This window comes from Triticum dicoccoides, chromosome 1B (assembly GCF_002162155.2).
Source record: "Triticum dicoccoides isolate Atlit2015 ecotype Zavitan chromosome 1B, WEW_v2.0, whole genome shotgun sequence".
NCBI classification, from domain to species: Eukaryota; Viridiplantae; Streptophyta; class Magnoliopsida; order Poales; family Poaceae; genus Triticum; species Triticum dicoccoides.
The window spans coordinates 256,314,931-256,323,792 of record NC_041381.1 but is presented as its reverse complement, the minus strand read 5'-3'; positions in this window follow the sequence as shown (position 1 = coordinate 256,323,792).

The following is an 8,862-nucleotide window of genomic DNA, read 5'->3' as shown; positions in this document are numbered from 1 at the left end:
GGGCACCAGAATTTTGACCAGCCTCAATTGGAACACGTTGTGCTCGTCCCACTTGATTTGGAAGGCGGTGTTGGAGATGTTATTGTTGTTGTAGAGGTGCGACAGGTGCAGCCGATGGTGGTTGGGGAAGACACTTGAGCAATTCATTAAACTTGTTATCCATCTTTGTCTCGAACAACTTCTCAATGCCATCTATCTTCCCCATGGCCTCTTCAAATCTGTTTAGCACATCTTGCACTTGTCCACTCATCATTTGCTGAAATTTATCATGTAGATGTTTGTTCGTCATGTTCTCCCAATCGGTCTCATTGGCTTGTGATCCTGCCATGGTTAGCAGCAATAGAAACACAAAAGAATATGATCCTACAGACTACTAGGAAGTAGTGGTGATGGTGGTGTGGCACAAATCCTTCAATCGAATCTCAAATTCTTACCAGTTCTTACCCAGCAGCAGGTGGTGATCGGCAACCGTTGTAGTCAAAACTCTCAAAGCTTGGATAGAGCGATTACTAGGGAGAGTCAAACGCACGACATAGATGTATGTGGAGCAGGGAAGGCTTATAATATGGTAGCAAAAAGGGTCACTAATAATCAATTCAGAGATGCAAAGTTGAATAAACGCTCAATGACGGTACTATGCTGGTCCTAGGCTAGACCATGCTAAAGACGCGAGCCTAGAACACTAACAAAATCACGGCACGACACGTAATCAAGGGAGGAGCACCTATGATTTTTTTAATTTTTTTCACTTTTTTGCACTTTTTTTCCTCTCTTTTTTGAAACTGGAACTATTTTTCTACTGTGGGTGGCACAGAAGTTGGGGAGTCCGATTGGGTCACGACTCGTAATATCGCGTGATCTGGAAATCAGAAACAAAGGAACAAATACTGGACTCAGACTAGGACTAGTGGCGGAGATGAATCTGGTGGAAACTCGGACTTGTGGCGGATATATGTAGGGCGGTGGAACACGAACTGGTGGTGACTCTCTGATGGAGGTGGACTCGGATTATCGTGATGGCGATGAATATTGGTATATGGCAGCGGTGATGATGATGGTGGTATATGGCAGCGGTGATGACGATGGTGGTATATGGCAGCGGTGATGACAATGGTGGTATATGGCACCGGTGATGACGATGGTGGTATATGGCAGCGGTGATGACGATGGTGGTATATGGCAGCGGTGATGACGAGGGTGGTATATGGCAGCGGTGATGATGATGGTGGTATATGGCAGTGGTGATGACGGTGATGCGGCAGCGGCATGACAACTTGTGAACAGAACTCGAAACTCTAAAGGGCTAGACACTAAGACCAGCAACTAGACACGACGATGCAACCGCAAATTCAACAATGCAAAACACTAAAAAGATTATGCAAAGGCTCAGATTGGTTCGGAATGATGAACTAACTCTAATTTTTTTTTAAATTCATGGACTATAGTTATGAAGAACAGACTCGACCTAAACTACGAAAAGCTGTAAAATCTCATCGAGCAACCTAGCTCTGATACCACTTGATAGAGGCAAAGGTGTCCTGATGTTTTGATGAGATGGTGGCTATCGTTTTCTTTGGGAGTCGACCTTGACAATCCGACTATAAACATGCGAGATGTCGCGCCTTAGCAATCACTAAACCAACTTCCGAGGGGTTATAGACAACGCCGGAGCACGATCAACCTGACCACGAGGGTGTGTTTCCTGCGAGCAAACGAAGAACAAGCAAGAAACTGAGATTGTAATATGGATATTGCAAATATAAGAGGAAAGCTTTATTAATGAAGGTGGGGTTCTGTGACGTCTTGGTCTAGTCGTTGAACACAAACGAAGTACGCGAAGTTGCAGCTATGGCGAACTTTTAATCTAAACAAAACTCAAAGTCTAAACGGTGCCCTAAGGGCTGTATATGAAGGGGGGATTTCATGGCCCTTAGTGAAGGGGTCCGAAACCAACCCTATCTCTTGTTTCCCCACACATTCGGACTCTAAATAGCCTATACTTATGTATTTCGAAATTACATGGGCCTGGCCCAATAAAAAGTTGACGCAACACCTAGGATAGCCTCTGGACGAAATTTATAAAGTGGCATCTTGTATATTTCTTCCAAGGCTTCATGCACGCATTATGGTGGCTTCAAAGTACTAAAATCATCACTTGTAAGTCCGTTCTTGTTCCCCTTGCGCATGCCATCATCTCCATGCTTGGTCTTGCTCCAATGTTCATCCTATCCAAGCTTGGCCCTTCATTTGTAAGCAAAACAAATGTATCCAATTTAGGCAACATCATATTCTCATGAACATTAGAATCATTACCAAGAAACAAAAGTACCTGGTAATTTAATTAGCATGCGCGAGCTCTAGTAATTGGTCCAGTATGTATAGTAGCAGGGACGGTGGGTGTAACAATGGTATTGATGTCCTCATCATATAGTCAATGAAGAACAAATTGAAGAGTGAAGACAATGCAAAGTTGAAGCATTTGAAAAACTGAGGAATTTCAAAAATGAAGAAAAACTCAAATTGAAGATTTTCAACTTTGGTTGGTGGCGTAACCCACTGTATAAGAAGGCTGATTTCAGACACCGCGTACAACTCTCGTAGGGTTCTGAGAATCAATTTCTTCATTAATTTCTTCACACTTAGAGGGTTAGTCTTCATTGATTGAAGAAAAATGTTACTTCGTGTGTTGCACATCTAAGTCATCAAGTCCGCATAAGTGTTAGGATGTGTGTCCTTTTCAAAGAACATTCAGAGATTCTTGGATATTTAGCTCACACCGCAACTTGCTAAATCTCTTCTCATCCAAGTGCTTTGTGAAGATATCGGCCAGCTGGTCTTCAGTACTTGCATGGTCGATGGAGATGTCGCCCTTCAACACATGGTCACGAAGAAAATGATGACGAATCTGGATGTGCTTTGTCTTCGAGTGCTGAACTGGGTTGTGTGCAATCTTGATAGCACTCTCATTGTCGCAGTAGAGTGGCACATCCTTCACATTGATGCCATAGTCCTTGAGTGTTTGCTTCATCCATAGTAATTGAGCACAGCAAGATCTAGCAGCAATGTACTCAGCTTCTGCAGTGGAGAGTGATACGCAATTCTATTTCTTCAGGACCAACATTACCAAGGATTGTCCGAGACATGTGCCTGACGTTGACTTGCGGTCCACCCGATCACCAGCATAGTCAGAGTTTGAATATCCAATGAGATCAAAGGAAGAGCCTTTGGGATACCATAATCCAAGTTATGGTGTGTGAGCTAGATATCGAAGAATATGCTTCACAACCTTACGGTGTGATTCCTTCAGTGTAGCTTGAAATTGGGCACACATGCAAACACTAAGCATAATATCCGGCCTAGATGCACATAGGTACAATAAAGAGCCAATCATGGAGCCGTATACCTTTTGATCGAAGTCTTTACCATTTTCATCAGTGCATAGATGGCATTTGTGGGCATAGAAATTTTGACGCCATTTCAATCTTGCATGCCGAATTTCCTCAACACATCCTTGATGTATTTCTCCTGATATATAAATATGCCATTGTATTGTTGACGAATCTGAAGACCTAAGTAAAATTTCAATTCTCCCATCATAGACATTTGATATTCTTCACTCATCATATAGGCAAATTCATCACTGTAACGTTGGTTAGTACAACCAAAGATAATATCATCAACATATATTTGGCACACGAATAATTCATCATCATATGTTTTGGTGAAAAGAGTTGGGTCAAGTAAACGGGGTTTGAAGCCTTTCTTCATGAGGAATTCCTTCAGTGTGTCATACCACGCACGAGGTGCTTGCTTGAGGCCATAGAGGGCCTTGTTGAGTCTGCAGGCGTGATCTGGAAATTTTGGATCCTCAAAACCTGGTGGTTGAGCAACATATACTTCTGCCTCAAGCTTACCATTAAGGAATGCACTTTTCACATCCATTTGATGTAAGATGATATTATGATGGTTAGCATAAGCAAGCAATATGCGAATAGCCTAAAGTCTAGCAACAGGTGCAAAGGTTTCATCGAAATCAATTCCTTCAACTTGTGTGTAGCCTTGAGCTACAAGACAATCCTTATTCCTCACCTCGAGGCCATTTTCGTCTTGTTTGTTGCGGTAGATCCATTTGGTACCGATAATGTTGTGCTTGCGTGGGTCTGGTCGCTTGACAAGTTCCTGCACATTGTTGAGCTTGAATTGATACAATTCATCTTGCATGGCTTAATCCACTCAGATTCCATGAATGCTTCATCAACTTTAGTGGGCTCTGTGATAGAGACAAATGCAAAATGCCCACAAAACTTAGATAAATGTGAAGCTTTTGAGCGCGTGAGGGGACCTGGTTTTTTGATGTCATCGACGATCTTCTCAATTTGCACTTCGTTTGCAATGTGAGGATGTGTGGGTTGATGACTTTTCTTAGGCCCAGTAGTTTCTTCAGGGCCAGTTTCTTCAGCAGCACCAGCGTGATTTTCTTCACGAACAGGAATGACTTCTTCAGTAGATTCTTCAGTAGGGATGACATCCTCAGTAGCTTTGAACTTGATGGATTCCTCAGGTGACATTTCATCTAGCACAGGAGGTAGGTGCTCTCTTTGCGAGCCATTAGTTTTATCAAACCGCACATCTACAGTTTAAACAACCTTGTGATGATTGATGTTGAAGATTCTGTAGGTGTGTGAGTCCTTTCCGTAACCAAGCATAAAACCCTCATGTGCTTTTGGTGCAAATTTAGAGTGATGGTGAGGATCTCTAATCCAGCATTTACCACTGAAGACTTTGAAATAACTTACATTGGGTTTCTTGTCAGTGAGGAGTTCATATGAGATCTTTTTGAAAATTTTGTGAAGATATACCCTGTTGATGATATGGCACGCAGTATTAATTGCTTCAGTCCAGAAACATTGAGGTCTCTTGTATTCAGCAAGCATAGTGCGGGCCATCTCAACAAGAGTCCTGTTCTTGCACTCCATGACGCCATTATGCTGAGGCGTATAAGGAGCAGACAATTCATGAGTAATACCAAGCATATCGAGATATTCATCGAGGCCAGTGTTCTTGAACTCTGTTCCATTATCACTCCTGATATGCTTGATCTTCACACCGAAGTTAGTGGAAGCCCTTGAGGAAAATCGTTTGAAGACTTCCTGCACTTCATTTTTGTAAGTGATGATATGCACCCATGTGTAACGAGAATAGTCATCAAAAATGAAAAAGCCATAAAGTGATCCAGAACTAGAGAACGTGGCATAATGAGTAGGGCCAAATAGATCCATATGAAGAAATTCAAAGGGACTTGAAGTGGTCATGATAGTCTTCGAGGGATGCTTGGCTCTGGTGATCTTTCCAGCCTCACAAGCCCCACAAAGATGATCTTTGAGGAATTTGACATCCTCGATGCCAATGACGTGCTTCTTCTTCATGAGTGTATGCAAGTTCCTCATCCCAGCATGACCAAGTCATCGATGTCATAACCAGCATTCTGAAGCTTTTGCAAGTAGACATGTGGCAGGCTGTGGTCCTGTAGAGAAATCAACAATATACAAGTCTCCTTTCCTAAAGCCTTCGAAGACTTTGGAGTTGTCAGATTCCATTAGCACAAGGCAACGAAATTTGCCAAAGACAACAACCATATCAAGATCACAAAGCATTGAGACACACATAAGATTGAATCCTAAGGGCTCAACAAGCATGACCTTGTCCATGTGTTTATCCTTTGAGATTGCAACCTTACCTAGACCCAATACCTTGCTTTTTCCATTGTCAGCGTAGGCGATATGCTTCAGATGAGATGGTGACAAATCAGTGTCCATCAACAAGCTCCTATCACCAGTCATGTGATTTGTACATCCACTATCGAGGACCCACTCAGTAGCTTTGGGTTGTTCATCCTACAGATGAATTAGTGCAACTTACGAACCCATATACTTCATCAGTGAAGAATATGATATCAATTTCATCAACAGTAACAGATATAACAATATAAGGATGTGAGAAATGAATGATTCATTTCTTCATGATTAGCTTGCGTCCTTTCAAGCACATTCAGGTCTCCAGCAAATTCTTCAGACGAGTAAGTTCATCTGGAGACCTGACCCTGCATAAGATATTAGTTCTTTTTCTTCACCACCCACATCTGGAGGGGTGGCAAAGAGTTCATCATTCTGCGAGCTCCATAAGAAAATGATGGCATTGAAGCTAGTGCACTTCGTTTCACAGAAGAGTGGTTAGGATAAGAATATGCATAAGCAGAGAAATTCTTCGAGGACTTATGAACATAATGATTTGAAGAATAATGCACATAATCATAGCCTTTAGACTTTCCCTGTGAAACAGAAGTGTTAGCACGATGATGTTCATATGAGGATTTTGATCCATGTGAGGAATTTGATCTATATGAAGAGTATGGTCCATATGAGGACTTGGATTCCTAAGAAGAATTTGGTCCATATGAAGAATTTGATCTGGGGTTCCTATTCTTCATTTGTGGTGTCATAATGACATTCACCTGAAGATTTTCAAGACATCTTTTAGGAACCAAGATTTTCTTCATAGGGGGGCCATTTCTGCAGTTAGTTCCAACATATCGAGGAAATACTTCATCGTTCTGATTTTTAAACAGTTTATAGTTGGAGTCAAATGACTCATCACAGGAATATGAAGAATCAGAGGTAAAGCTAGATAAAGTGCATGGATCTACAGGAGGTCCTTTCGCAGCAACCCATGAGGTTTTGGGGTACTGCTCGGGTTTCCAGTAGGTCCCAACAGCATTGAGTTTCCTCTCAAAGGCAATACCCTCTTTCCTAGGGTTCCTGTTCAAGATCTGCTTTTTGAGCACATCATGTAGAGTCTGATGCCCTTTGGGGCTTTTGTAAATGCCTGTCACATACAATTCCTTCATCCCTGCATTATCGTCAGTGATACATGTGGTATCCTCGGATGAGGAATTTGTAACCACAGAGACAATTGAAGAATTTGCAGCAATAGAAGAATTTGAACATTCAGGTGATGAATTAGCAGATTCATGCTCAATGCATTTCAGACATGGTGGAAAATTCTTCCTGAGCGGAACAGATCTATTGAGCAAGCAAAGAATCGTTTTCCTTCTAAAGATCTTCATAACTCGCTTTTAACTTCTCAAGATCTTGCTTTCTTTGAAGAAATTCATAAGAAAGCTTTTCATGATCACATAAAAGAGTGTTATGATGATTTTGAAGGTTGTCAAACTTTGACTGAAGTTTTTGAAGACTATCAGTCAACGCCTTAGTTCGATCCAACTCCTCACCCAACATATCATCGCTTTCATCTAGCATGTTTTGAACTTTTTCAAGAGCTCTTTGTTGTTTAGTGGCAAGGGAAGGAAGTTTGACATAGCTGGGGCCAAATTCATCACCTGATTCATCATCACTAGATTCGGAAAGGTAGCATTATGTTACCTTGGCACCCTTTGCCATAAGGCATGGTGAAGAGGATGATGATTCTGGTGTGAAAGTCATCTCCTTGAGTGATTCCTTGAAATCCTCAAACCAAGGATCATAACGAGTAAGATGGCCTTCGTAGACCTCAGAGAGTCGGTCCTAGATTAGCTTCACATGATTGAGATGCATGATGTTTCTGAACTGATTTTGGGACAAACAGGAGCAGATGACATCTTTCGCCGTGAGGTTGAGTAGAGTGTACTTGCGAATGTCATCAGCCTCCGCCATCTTGCAGAGATCGGTGAGACCAATCTCAGTGATGGTCCACGGTTTGCTGTACACCGCCATGAGTTGCTTCTTCATCATGGCCTTCCACTTGGGATACTCATGACCGTCAAAGATGGGGCAAGTCACTTTCTTCATTCCTGCAGTCGACATAACTAAAACTCCAGGCCGTTAAACAAAAATCACATAGAACAAGGGAGTACCTTGCAATGATACCAATTGAAAGTGCGTTACGTCGACTAGAGGGGGGTGAATAGGCGATTTTTATGAATTCTTCATTGAGGAATTTCAGGGTGAGGAAATTCCTAAGCGAAGAACTATGTGCAGCGGAATAAGTACTCAGGTATAAGCATAACAGAGTAACAGCATAGTCATCATGATGAAATGAAAGACAAACACAGAGTACAAATAGCGTAAACACCGGATAAGCAGGATGAAGACAAAACTGACTGAAGAAATAGGATTGAGGAATTAGAGAAAGTCTTCAGTCAAAGTCTTCAAACTGTAATGATCAGGTTCATCAACACATAACTAAGGAAATAAAAGGGTTGAGGTAATAGAACCAGTTGGCTTGGTGAAGATAATGATTTGGTAGACCAGTTCCAACTGCTGTGACAGTTGTACGTCTGGTCGGAGCAGCTGAGTATTTAAACTCGAGGACACACTGTCCTCACCGTATTCTCCTTGAGCTAAGATCACACAGACGTCGCCCAACAGTAGTGGTAAGTCTTCACAGGTGACTTCAAAACCTTCACAGACTTGGTCACTCGGCAATCCACAATTCCTCTTGGATGCTCAGACCATGACGCCTAACCGTCTAGAGGATACACAGCCCTCAAAGGTAACAAGCGTCGGTTCCACACAGGAACAATCTCTTCAGTGATGCTCAATCACTTTGGGGGTTGTATGTTTGGGTTTGGGATTTGAGTTTTCCTCACTTGATGATTTTCGCTCAAAGTCCTCGGAGGATGGGATGCTCTCAAATGACAAGTGTCAGTTTGTCTCGGAGCAGACAACCAGCTAGTGGTTGTAGGGGGCGGCTATTTATAGCCTAGGGAGCAGCCCGACATGATAAGACATAAATGCCCTTGTCTGATATGACCGTTCGGTGGTAAGATATTTTGGACAGCTGGCACGTGGGACAACAATGGTCGGA